The sequence below is a fragment of the Acinonyx jubatus genome, chromosome D2 (genome assembly GCF_027475565.1).
Source record: "Acinonyx jubatus isolate Ajub_Pintada_27869175 chromosome D2, VMU_Ajub_asm_v1.0, whole genome shotgun sequence".
In the NCBI taxonomy this organism is placed as follows: domain Eukaryota; kingdom Metazoa; phylum Chordata; class Mammalia; order Carnivora; family Felidae; genus Acinonyx; species Acinonyx jubatus.
Window position 1 is genome coordinate 47,440,393 of NC_069393.1, and position 13,782 is coordinate 47,454,174.

Below are 13,782 nucleotides of genomic sequence, written 5' to 3' on the forward strand. Positions count from 1 at the left end.
AGGGGGGGAAACGTCTCTCAATTATTTTCTGGAAAGCTAACATAATTCTGACATCAAAACCTAAAGGAGACAGCCCCGAGAAAGAACACTGCAGAAAATCCCCACAACATTAACGCATAAGCCCTAAGTGAAGTAGTCATTTAAGTAAGAATGTGTACATGAGAAACGGAACAACACGCTAATGCCCAGCCAATTTTGTGAGCATCTTGCTTGGTCATTGGGTCCAAGTCTGTTTCTGATGCTGAGGGCAGGATCTCATCTGAAGGGACTGGGAGGTCCCGCTCACCATCATGAAGCAAGAGTGAGTACTCAAGAGAAGCCCAGGACCGAGGGCCTTCGGGGACAAAACGACAAAGTGTGGCCAAGCTTGGCATGCTTGCAGAGGGTGGGCTGGGAGCAAGAGTTAGGTGCGTAGGCAGGGTCTCTAGGCTAGCGTGGGTCTGAGAGGTTGGATGCCCCTGTGGAATGGTTTTGGGACTCTGCAGTAAGGCAGAGGTAAGGGCTGAGGCCCCGTCTCAGGTGCAGCGGGGAATGAGGAACGGAGGTACAGGAGGGTGTTGGGGACCACAGTGGCCTGGGGTAGACAGAACCCTCCTCCAAGCAGGAAGAGCCAGGGGGCTGGCTCACAGCTCCTGAGCACGCAGATTTATCTTAGACAGCTGCAGGTCACTTGGGAGGGAAAAAAAAAAAAGTATAAAAGGTGAAAACATCAAAGTAGCCTCAAAGGACAAAAAGAACTGTGCCATGTTTCACGGGTTACCAAGTCTCTTTGCAGCTTTCAGTCTGTTTCTTATCAAGGTTTGGACAATGACCACCCCCAGGGACAGGCCTCAGGCAGGCTGGGAAGTTACTGGAGTACACATCTCCCGTTCTCTGCTTCCTGGCCTTCTCCCCCCCAACCTCCACTATGCCCCCCACGCTGTGACGGGTCACAAAATAAGCCACATGCCAGACCCCAGCCTCCCATCCAGGCCAAGCTGTCCCTGCTGTTGGGGCTTCCCACCCCAAAGTCCAGCCCAGCCTGAGCGCATCCGGCTCAGGAACACCCCAGGGTCCCCCAAACCTATCAAAGCTGTGGTATTGCCTCCCGTCTTTGTCCCTCTGCTTTTTGCCACATTTAACTCCATGGATTCCGCATCCTCCTCAAGGCCCTGGAGAAAATGATTTGTGTGAATGAAGAGGTAAACCAAGAAGGTTATATGGCAGAGCATGATTGATTCCCAGGGGCTTTATTGTAATAACTTTAATCTTCTGGAACTCATCTGGGATGAATTTAGGAACCGTGCGGCATTTCGCTAAAATTCCCCCTTAATGCAGCCCTCGCTCTGTGAGCCTTGGTGGTTAGAGGTTGCCATGTTTATGATTTGGCCCCAGGCCCCCTTATTAATGGGCCTTGAAAAGAGGGTGTGGAATGTGTAGGCGTCTTTAGTTGTGCTTTTCTTGGGGAGGAAACAACCAGAAATATCTACCTTGAAGCACTTCTAGGCTCTGCCTTCCTTGAAAGAGAAGTAAATCAACTTGTGTTTCCCAGGCCCCATTGGGTAGAAAAGTGTCTGGCACCTGAAAGGTCTCTGAGCTCCTGGTGTTTGCAGATCAGAAGAGGGGGCGAGATTTCTGAAGTCTTTATGGCAAGAAACTCAGGTACTTCCACTGGTTGGTTAAAAAAAAAAAAAAAGGCCATAGGTTTTGGGGACCAGTTGCCTCTACTTTATGTATTTCTCGTGGTCAAATCTGACCCAGAAAGGACATCAGGAGATCTGGGTCAGATCCTGTCCCCGGCAAATCTGTCACCCCATCTCTCTCCCTACATCCATCCCTAAGTCAATTCAACAATGGCCTTACAGAAGGGCCCCCTGTGCAGTGTATCCACTGGGGATTGGGGTATCAAGATCGGGAAAGCAGAGCTGTACCCTGGTAATTGCAAGGTACCTTCTGAGCTTCGCATTCAACACCTCCTCTCCAAAACCGCCTGCCTGAGAATGACAATAGGCGCTGCATTCCTGGGATGAGGGGTCCGCCACTTGTTACCCTCTCCAGCCAGAGGGCATTTGTAAATAAGTAGAAAACAAGAAAAGGAGACCTGCCCTTGTAACCTTGATGAAGCTGTGTGGTGGCCAGCCAAGATGGTAAGAATCGTGACAGCTCAAGGCGCAGCGTGCACACCATTTCACAGTTTACAGGGCACTTTCACATCTACCTACCTATTCCTTGCAGGGAACAGCTTCGGTCAGCTCTGTTTGTGAGGACATGGGCTCAGCACTGTGCAGTGACCTTCCCCGGCACACAGGAGAAGCTGCTGCCTCATAGAGGCAGGCAGGGAGTGGGACCCTCACAGGCTTCAGTCAGACAGCCCAGGTTTTAATCCCAGCCACTCACCAGCTCTAGGGTCGGGCAAGTTACTAACGTCTCCTAAGCCCGTTTCTTTCTGGGGTTAACAAGCGGCCATAAAATTGCCTGCTTTGTGGAGCTCATGTGTCAATTAAAGTAGATAATGTATGTCTATTTCCCAGGCGGGCGCCCGCCCGCATGTAATAGATGCTCAATAAACCTACAATCAACTCCTCACTTCTTCCCACTGCTGTCTCATGCACTGAAGGTATCCCACCTATGGGAAAAGACAGTGGTGACCGGAAGAAAATGGTTATTTCGTAGACTTGCTGGCCGTGTCGGGATGAGTGCCGGAAACACTCAGAGCTGGCTCTTGGGGTGCCTGGTGGCTGGTGTCATCTGTGCCCTCCTTGTCTGGCACTGTCTCCTGTATGCTCAGAATTAAGTGGCCCTTTGGAAACTGGAGCTTCCAAACTCCGCAAAGCATACAGGTGAGCTTCTCCCCAACACCACTCGACTCACCCTGGGTCTTGCCAGGCCATTTGGCCCAGAGGAAGGGCATTATTGTCTCTGACCAGACGTGCTGAGTATCCTGTTAGGTTTTGAAGAAATCCAGCAGTGAGGCAACGGGATGGGGGAAAACCAGCGGGGAAAGCCTAAGTCAGATTCTGAACCTGGCCAGCTCTCTGCTTCTGCTTTTGCTGGTGCCTTCTCAGGGCCTGGGTCTCATCTGCTTTGCAGCAGCCGGGGCAGAAAGGGAGTGGGAGGGAGCTAAGAGGCAAGGACCCTCCAGCAGGATCAGGACAGCAGCCACACAACCCGATCTGTTGCTCCCTGGCTGAACCACTGTCACCGGGATCCCCGGGATCCCCAGGGGCCTGGACCTCCCTCGAGCAGCTGGGGTGGGACCTCAGCGGCTCTCCAGGGGCAACAGAGGCCAGTGAGCACTCCCAGCCCATTCTCCTTGCTGCTACTTACCTCTCCCTGCCCAGACTGTGCTCCAAGACCAGACCCAGGGGCAAAACATGGGAGGGGGACCAAATCCCCTTCTACTGAGTTACTGCTTCTCTTGCACTTCAAATAGGGGGAAGGGGAGAGAAAGGGAGAGAGGGACATCTAGTCTTCCCTGGGGCAAGTCCACCCCTCCCTTCCTTGGTCTATTTACAAGAACCAGTAAATTCCCCCACCTTGGCCTGAGTTAATTCATTTGGGTTTTAGTCACTTGTGACTCTAAAAATGACTAATACAAAAACCCTTGCAGAAGGTTTGACATTCTGCTCTAACGAGCTGGTGGAATTTTTACATCCCTGCTGTTTTCTTTTCTTTCTTTCTTTCTTTTCTTTTTCTTAAAGTAGGCTTCATGCCCAGCGCTAAGCCCAGCGCAGGGCTTGAACTCAGGACCCTGAGATCAAGACCTGAGCTGAGATCAAGAGTCAGATGCTTAACCCACTGAGCCACCGAATTCCCCCCCTGCTGTTTTCATTATAAAAGTTTCAACTTACATTTCATCGTAAACCCCACCAAACCAATAGCCTGAAAGGTGTCCCATAAAACTCCACTGGTACCCTGAGGTTTCACCGAGGACCTATCTCCCTGGCTGGTCCTAGGTGGCTGTCACCCCCAGGAGCCACCTGTGGGCCTGGATGGATTCCTCCCCCAGCCCCCATCCAGTGACTTAACTGGCTAGGTTCCTCTTCTAACACAAAACTCTTCCTAGATGTGGCTTGGCCAAGTGAAGGGACGGACTATAATAAATGCCGTGATGGGACAGCAGGTCCCCCTTTGGACCTGAAGGACTTGTTTCTCTCAAGTGCTGGGAGTGCCACTGGCTGATGGCCACCTGTCAGCCACCCCATCAGAAGCTGCCCTCTGCTGGAGAAAAGCAGCCTTGCCCAGGGTTCTGCCTCTTCCCATAAGGAGCACTCGCTGCAATGCTGAGTGCCTCTCATCCCCCCTTGGCCGTGATCTGAGCTGAACTTACCATCTGTTAAGTAGTTCCCTTGGTCCTGCAGTGGTCCTCGTAGGGCCAGGCCAGGCCGGAGACGTGGAGGGGACCAGCACGGGAGGTCAAGGTTCTTTCCTGGGGCACACTCCATGTTGCTACCTACTGGTGGCGCTCTCCTCTGCGGAGCCCGGGGTGGAGAGCAGGCACTGGGAGGTGTGACTGGTGGACAGCCATCGACTCCAGCTCCTTCTTTTTGCTTATCTGCAAACTAAACACATCTACCATCTGTCAACCTGGGGAGGTGGAGGTCAAACGTTGCACACATGAAGCATTTCAGCCTGAATAAACAAGTTCCTTTTGTGTGTTGGTCCCCTGTCATTCCCAGAATCAATCCGGCTGTTGACAGCCGGGGCTACCTCCCGGCCCCAGGTGTACTCTGGGGCAAGGGCAGGCACACACCTGGGCTGGGTGAGTGAGGCCTTGGAGGGAGGTCCCTGCACTTGCTGGGGGATGGAGGGCAGAACAGGTGGCCGGCCGGCCTCCCCCAGCCTGGCCCTGCCCTCCCTGGGATGCTGGGATTGGAAGGAAGATTGTTCCCGGGAGGCCGACTGATGGACACACACACAGGCACCCTCTTCCTCCTACTGTGATGAGGTTCCCAGAAAACGCACTCCCTCCCTGGACCTCAGCGGGGGCTCCATGCCCCTAAGCTTCCTTCTGTCCCCCCTACCTCCCCTCCCCCTTCCCTAATGCTCCTGGATAGAGACAATGTACCTTCATTTCCATCTCCCATCACATCCTAGGTGGGCAGACAGGCCGGTTCTCACTAAAACCACGTTTGCCCAAATCCCAGGGGTTGACGCTTACGGGAAAATAAGCTCCCATTTAAAAGTCTGTTAAGGGGCCAAGCTGAGAACAGCAAAGGGTGAGTGAGCAGTGTGGGCTCAAAATCTGTTTTCCTTGACATCAGACCTGGGGACGGGGTGTATGCAGTCACCTGTGTAGGGGCGCCTGGGCAGCTCAGTCGGTTAAGCGTCTGACTTCGGCTCAGGTCATGATCTCCCAGGTCGTGAGTTCGAGCCCCACGTCGGGCTCTGCGCTGACAGCTCGGAGCCTGGAGCCTGCTTCGGATTCTGTGTCTCCCTCTCTCTCTGCCCCTCCCCGGCTCATGCTCTCTCTCTCTCAAAAATAAATACACATTAAAAATATTTTTTTTAAAAAGCTGCCTGTGTTAAGAGTGACGCGGTAGGCAGTGACTGTTGGGGGTGAATTGTTTTTCCAGTGTCTTGTTAAGGACAAATCTACTGGGGGACCAGCAAGTGCACCATCACCCTTTAATGAGCTGCTGTTCCTGACAGCACCCCTAGCCCTTTAGAGGTCATGCAGACGACAGAACGACAGGCCCCAGGACACCTGAGCAATGTCCCTTGAGTCTTCGTGTCCTGGACTCCTCCATAAAATGAGGAGGAGAGCCCCTGCCTGGCCACAGTTCAGTGGAAGAGACAAATGCACCTGAGTGCTGCTTTGTAAACCAACAAGAGCTATAAACTGGGAAAGACGTAAAATAATAATACTAGTAAATAATTATTAGTGCAGTGCTTTTGAATTATTCTGTTCTAAGAACCTGGCATCTGGGTTCATGACCTCAGTCATGAGGATTCCAGGTCTGCTAAGGCACGGTCAAGGGAGCCCATCTTCAGGAGCCCGGAAAGCCATGCCTGGAGCCGCCTGGGAAGGTGCTGGTAAGCATGGAACAGTGGGAGCCTTCCAGGATGCCTGGTCTATGAGCCCCACTGTAGCTCCCAGCCAGTCTGAACCTCTGATGCTCTGCAGACCCCAGAGCAGACCGTGGACATAGTTCCAAGAGACCCAGTCCTCATTCTGGTCTTTATAGTCCGCTGTTCTATAGATTGATTAAACTGCCTCCTCTTGGCTCTCCAGAGAGCCAAAGAGAGACTTTACAGACCACTATTGCACACCAGCAGATGCACCCCGCAGAGGGCCAGGGGGTCGGGAGGGAGCAGGCTCTTCTGCATCCAAAGCGAGCAAAGGCCAAGCACTTCCACATCTAGGTCGGGGGCGGGGGGGGGGGGCGGGAAGAAGGGGAACATGCAGGCCATGTCTTGAGCTCTGGCAAGTCCCTTCACTCTCCAGTTTGGTGCTTTGTCCCTGGGAAAGGATGCCCGTTCTCCTAAATTAGAGCTCTGATTTCCCTTCAGACGTTGAGATCTTTGCCAGGGCTCACGGACTCCATCTACCGAAGTTGCATGAGACAGTCATCCAGCAAAGCCTACCATCACCACATAGGGGTATATCAAACAGGATGGGTGTCCCGAGAGCTCTGGGACAAAATACAGCTGACAACTGCACAAACCGGTGGCGTTGTTGGACCAGGTACAAACAGAGGCCATCAGTCTCTGCGGACAGTGGCCTGGGTGTGTGCAGACCCTCACCCCATCCGGCCAAGACGGTACAATGTGCTTTTCTTGGCGCGCACAGGGCAGGGGTGCCTGACTCCTCCTGAGTTATGAGCGCTCAGGGTTTGGACTTCCTGCTCAAAAGCTCAACTCCAGTCAACTGGTAGACAGAATTATACCCACACTGACCTGCTGAAGAAGCCGCAGAAGTAAATATTGCCTCGGGTCAGAGCCGCTCCTGGAATCTCAGAAGTTTGGTGAAAGCTGCGGAGGCAGGGGTAATACATCACCACCGCCCGCCTCTGTTTACAACCGGGTAATGCCTTTTATGACTGCCTCTCTCTAGCCTGAATATTTGTTTTATTGCCCCTGTAGGGAGATTTTTCCATTTGGCAAAAATCTTCAGATGGTTTTAGTCATGTTAACAACCGCTCATTAAATGCAGAGGAGTAAACAGAGAAGTAAAGGTTCATTTCTTTGCTATTTTGTCTTTCTTTTCCTTTTCTTTCTTTCTTTCATTTTTTTTTTTCTTGCAACCTTATGGAAGACAATTATGAAATGAACGATAGGGGGTAAAGAGTGTTCACATGTTGCTCTCAGCTCCTTCCTGGGTGGGCATTCCCCAGGAAGCCCGCCCTGCCTTTCCCAGAGGTTATGCCTTCAGCGAGGGGAAAGCAAAGGTTTCAATCTGTTTCAAGGTGAGGGCTTGCTGGGTGATCTCTGGATTTGGGGCCCTTGATGCTTGATTATTCTTCCCCTGTGGCCCAGGAAGCAGGAGGCACATCTGCTTCTGGCAGAAAAGGCATCTCAGGGCTAGAGCACCTGGAAGGGATCGGTGGGGAGTGGTTGAAGGGGAGAGCCAGGTGGATGGGGGGTGGACATTTGGCTGGCTGGCTGGCTGGCTGGCTGGCTGACTGGAGAGATGGATGGATGGATTGGTGGGTGGATGTTGGACAGAGGAAGGGATAGATGAGTAGGTGGTGAAAGGGTAGATGATGGATGGATGGATGGATGGATGGATGGATGGATGGAAGGAAAGTTGGATTACAGATTTATGAAGGAAGTATAGTACCCCTTGGTGGCACAGCCTAGGGCTCTGAGGCAAAACTTGGGTACTCTCCAGAGAAAAAGAGAGCATAAGTGATCAGACAACCTGGCTGCAAACATAGAAACTTCAGTCTGGGACCCTAAGAAGAAAAATATTTCTAGAAGCGGGAAGCCAGTGAGACTTCATGGATGAAGCCAGAGCTCCCAGCGGACATCCTGGATTTGCACTGCCAAAGAAAAAAAAGAATGAAATTTACAAATTCTTTGTTGGATTAACTGTCCCCAACAAAACTACCTTTTAACCTCCCCAGTGGGCTTCTGAGCAGTGGGTCTGAAGGACGGGCACCTCTAAGGTGCCGGGCCATTCTCCCCAGCTGAGTCCAGCCCCCACTTGCAACCCCTGGGCCTGGCTGCCAGCGGGGCCTGCCTTCGCACTTGGCCTTGAAAGCCACTCTGAGCAGCCTCCGTGTGAGGTCTTGTCCGGTTCATCTGTGCTGCAAGACTACAGACTCCCAGCCACGGGGAGGTAAGGTGGAGAAAAAAGTACAAGTCCCTCCAATGGACAAGGAGGGCCAGCGAGACTGGAATCCTGGCTTCTCCGACCAGGGGACCAGCTGTGCAGGCAGCAGGCCCAGAGCCTCCTCCATGACCCACAGCGGGGCTCGACCTCTTTCCCCATCTGCACATCCCCCCAGAGCAGGATACCACTCATGTGATGCTCGCTCCTGAGATGACGGCTCCTCACAGTCCCCCACCCTCTCCCCATGCCACCGAAAACAGAAGGACCTGGGCTTCACATACCTGTGCCTGGGCCAGTGGAAGAGGAGGGCTGGTGATGCTGGGGAGAAAGCTTGTCTCTTTTCGCCTCGGGCATGACCAGACTGTTTCTTGAAAATCAGGGTTGGGGCTAATGTGGTATTAAAATACTCATGGCAGGGGCGCCTGGGTGGCTCAGTCAGTTAAAGCGTCCGACTCCTGATTTCCGCTCAGGTCATGATCTCATGGTTGTGAGATCAAGCCCCTGCTCGGGATTCTCTCTCTCCCTCTCTCTCTGCCCCACCCCGCCATTGTGCACACAGAGTACGCTCGCACTCTCTCTCAAAATAAATAAAAACAAACTTTAAAAAAATAAAATAAAATAAAATAAAATTCTCATGGCAGAAAGGAGAGAGATATGGAAAAGAAAGATCATCCCCATACTGCTTTAATGTACCATTTCACACCATAATAAGATTCTGTAGTAATAAAACTCAAGAAATCCCCTCACTGAGAAAGTGGGTGATTCCAGAACTTGCCTTCCCAATACCCACCCCCCTCTGCCCACATGTCCTGAAGGCCCAGGGAGAGAGCTCACAAAGAGGGGCTCCATTGTGTCCTGAACAGTATAGACTCTGGAGTAGGGTTACCAGGCTCAGCAAATAAAAATCCTGGACACCTAGTTAAACTTGAACTTCAGATGAACAATGAATGATTCTTTTCGGTATAAGTATGTCCTATGCAATATTTGGAACATATATACCAAAAAAAAAAAAAAAAAAAAAGGAAAAGACTCGTTGCTTATCTGAAATTTAAAGTTAACTGGGCTTTCTTCCACTCTTCTTCAAACCTACTGTTCTATCCTTCACCAAGAACAGTCCCAGTCCAGAGCCAGGCTAAGTTGATTTAAATCCCAGCTCTGCCAAAGACTGGCTGTGATCTTAGCTCCCAAATCTGGGGAATGGGGTTAACACTGAACCCACCTCAAAGGTAGGTGTGAGCATACAGGGAGCGAAAGATGTATAGCACTAACTCACATGTAAGTGTCATTTATCCCAAAGGGCTCACACCTCCCATCACCCAGGGGTTTGTGGTAGAAGCTGGTGCACATTCCCAATTCTAGCCACTGCTGGAGCTCCAGGTGCTGGGACCAGTCTGCCTAGAGGCAAGGGTAACAGGAGAGAGGGGTAGGGCTGGAAACAGCAGAATTAATCTAGACGTGATTAGATTAATCCAGTGATTTTGGTGATGGGTGCAGGCAGAATTGGGTGGGTATGTGAGAGCTAGTGTGGCTGCTGAGAGCACAGACGTGAACCCTCAGAGCCCTTGGGTCTGGCTTTTCCTAGAACACTAGCTCCACTCGTCCAGTGCTCCTGGAGGATGTCCCAGAAAATATTACCCCTATTTTAGGAGTGTCCATGAGACAGAGTTTTTGGCTTGCTGGATGGGCACATCCACTATGGTAAGCCCTGCCTGCGTATGTGGCCCCAAACCAGCCAGGACCCTGCTACAGAGCCCTTCATCCACAAGCCCGGACTCAGCCTCCCTGGGGTCCTTCCCTCTAGGAGGAAACGAGACTCTGGGAAGAGCCTTTGGGATCCAGCTGAGGAAAACATGGCCAGCCTGACAGATGCTAAGCCCTGGCCCTGGGTACAGGACTCCAAGAGGATCCTTAGATGTCTGCCGTGAAAGAGACTCACATCCCTGTGCAGACTCCCATGGCCTTGCTGTTGTTCCAGAATCCAGAAATGCTGGTCCAGAGAGTTGTGCCTTTGCCCCTGACCAGCTGTTTCATGTTGGTCAAGGCCTTCAACCACTCTGAGCTTTGGGCTTCCTGTCTTCGAAGCTGAGATCAGTAAGGCTTATTCCGCGAGTTCCGTCTTTGTGAGAACAAAATATAACAAATTCAGAGAAAGTAAGCTGAAGTCCTATCTTCCTGAGGGCCTTCTCACACTTGGTAAATTCCAACCCCAACCTTGAGAGTTAGCGTACCTATTCCACAGACGCCAGCATCCAGGCTCTGAGAATTTGTCCTTCTCCCTGGGCCTCTTGGTTCCCAGCGTAGGGCACCTACTTGTGAACCCCAATGTGAGGTGTCAAAGGTGGGAGAGCCGAGGTGGGGGCGGGGTGTAGCACATGCAGCCGTCTTCTGGTTGTGGCCCTCCAGGTCTACACTAGAAGCTGGGAGAAAGAAGACTCATTGGTTGGGATGGGAAAGCCATGGGTGCCCAGAGCAAGCAGGGGCAGGATCTCAAACATCCCCACACCCTGCCTAGGACCTGAGCACTCCTGGTTGAGCATTCTCTAGCCTCTCCTGGATGGCAAAGGTGAGAGAGATGTCATACCCTCCTTGTGTGGTTTTGTTTTACCACTTTGGGGCCAAATGGTTTGTTTTAAGGGAGAGGGGGGTAGTATTAAATAATACCCCCAAAATGCTCTGTATTTAGGCAGCGTTTCCAAACTTCAGGTCCTTTTGTATCACTGTCTGGATTTGTGCTGTGTCTCCAACCCCCCCATACTATTGCATACTACGTTGGTTTAAATTTACTTGCTTTTTTAAAATGAAACCATATCTTTTAAAAAAATGAAATCCATCTTGAACAATATCTGAAATGTCTGCTTTAATGTGCTAGCTATAACTTTTGTCTTGCTACTTTTAAAAGCAAATATATGAATCCGTATGTTTTTACAAATAATGTTTTCAGAGTACCACCTAAAGTCATCTGATCGTTTACACGCTGGAAACCAATGATTTGGTGCAAACCCTCCATCTTGTACTAAGGTCCTTCCGTGAAAGGCCAACCGTTGAACTCTGAAGGAATGAATAATCCAGGCCGAGGGGCGGAGGGCCGTGGGCAGGCACCTGGACTGGTCACTGGGGTCTAGGGATCGTCACGGCATAATTAGGCCAGGGAGTTGCACCTCAACAGCCAGACCCCTGCCTGCCTCCCACCTTGAACTCCACATGACTGTGGTGTTTCTGAAGAGCAGCGACTCTGAGTGTTGAGTGGGGAGAGATCTGGAAGATCTCACAGGGAGGGGGGGCTGGCTTTGGGCCCTGCTGGGAAATGGAGTTCCCTGGCAGAGAAAGAAAAGTGGAGCCTTATAACTGGAGGCAGTGGCATAAGCAGAGGACACAAGAGAAAAAGTGATGGGCCCTGCTGTCTTGAATTTGGGAGCCCCCCCCCTACCATGGCTGAACACGGAACTCAGGGGAAGAGGCACAGTCTAGTAGCCCCTGGCCTCCAAAAGCATTGGCAGGGAACATTTTAAAATTCAAATGGCTTGCCAACTGAAAACCTGGAGATTTTACCTAAAATGCAGATTCTTGGTGTCTCTATTTAAAATTATAAGTCGCTCCCCTTCCCTCTGCTCCATTTTGCCATAGCATCTAAGTAAGAACCTTCTATAGAACATGTGCTTAATTACTTATGTTTTGTGCAGTTTTCTTCTCCCCTCCATCCCCTCTCCTCCTGGGGATGTACCCGGACTGGAGGTTGGGGTTTTTGCTTTTATTTTGTTTTGCTTCCTTTACTAAAGTACTTCAAACACTTATCCAGTGTCTAGCACATAGCAGGAATTCAAGAAGTATTTTAATAAATTGATAAAGAAAGTGGCCAGTTCTAATGTGTCCCACACTAATGTCTATCCTGGGGTCGGGGGACGGGGGCAGGGCCAGGCAGGAGGCCTCGGTTTTCCTTTGTCCCAGCCCACGGGAGCCCCTCCGGTGACTGTCTTGGCTGCGGGGACAAAACCAGATTTGAGGCAAGAAAAGAAGCAAACGAGAAACTGGAATTTGCTTTAGCAGGTAGGCTCCACGCGGCTCCCGGCAGGCTCTGAGTTCCAGGCTCCAAGTCATGCCAACTCCCGCCTTCTCGATTTTCCACGCAACACTTTAGTTTCACCTCCCTGCGCAGGGATCAGGGGAGAGCCTGAGCTTTGGTCAACCCGGCCTTGGGGGCGGGGTAGGGGTGGGGGTGGGAGGGGCCAGGGTGAAGCGGGGGTGGGATGGAGAGGATGTTGGAGACTTCTCCACCAGAGGGCGCCGGAGCTCAGCCGGCGCGCTCTTTCTCCTCTCGCAGCCAGCCAAGGCTCACCAGTTCCGCGATTACCCGCCCGGCTCTCCTGAAAAGAAGTGGGGTCCCAGGAATGCCTGAGGACTGGCTTGCCCACTGGAATGTTAGTTCCTTAAGGGCAGGGACCAAGCCACTGCGTTTCCCGGCTCTACGCCCAGTGCCCAGCAGTGGGCTCGGCTTGGAGTGAATGAATGAATAAATGTTAAGTTCACGGTGCATCTAATCGGGCGTAAAAGTAGTTTCGGAAAGACACTCATCCTCACCACCGGAGTCCAGGAGTTCTTGCAACTTCCTGCTGACTGCGGCCCTTGGCTGGAGCTGCTGAGCCCAGGCCCCGCCGGCCCCTGCCCATGCCCCCGTGGCCCTGACTACCTGACTGCTGAGGGAGACAGACCTGTCCCCGCCACAGCTCCTTGGATGCGTGCGAGGATAGAATCCACTCCAAGGTCTAGCCATGCCAGTAAGCGGGAGGTGGCTGGAGCGTCCTGTGGTCACTAATGAAGTCCCAAATCGTGCTCCTCTCACCCCTGGGCCGCCTGCCTGCACCCCTCCCTGGCGAGGCTAGGGCGGTTTCAAGGTTGGGGCGCGGCCTGCCAGGAGTTCAGACACCAACCAGGGACGACTCTGTGGGTGTCGTTTTCTGGACCAGAAAGGCCCACGCCAGGAGGACTGCCCTGGGGTAGAAGGGAGAGGGGGAAAGGGGGAGTTCTCACAACACTTTGGGTCGCGCGCAGGGCATTCACTGGGAGAGGGAGAAAATGCAGAAGCTTAAACAATTATTCTAGCTTCCATTTATTGAGTACTATGTGCCAGACTCAAGGGTGAGCACTTCACACCTGAGTGAGGAGTGCCAATCGTTTCCCCCAGTTACACTGTGATCAGCCCATTTCACAGTTGAGAGAACAGAGGACAGAGACCTAAGTCAATTCACGTTTGCTTAGAATTCACGTTGAATTCAGCCGGCAGCCGGCAGAGCAGACTATTTTGCTGCCGCGGCGCATCATTCTATTTTAGAGTCGCAATTTTACAAGTGAGGAAACTGAGGCTTGGCTACCAATGATGGCGTTGGCTTGAGATGGCAGTCGCGCGGACTGCCCGGACTGGTCTCCTTCCCTTAGGCCTAGTTTGCGGGGGACCCAGCGCAACGCGAGCCTGGCCCGGTGGTCACCTCGAGCTTCTAGACTCCGAAAACGGGACGCCCTTGGCTACCTCG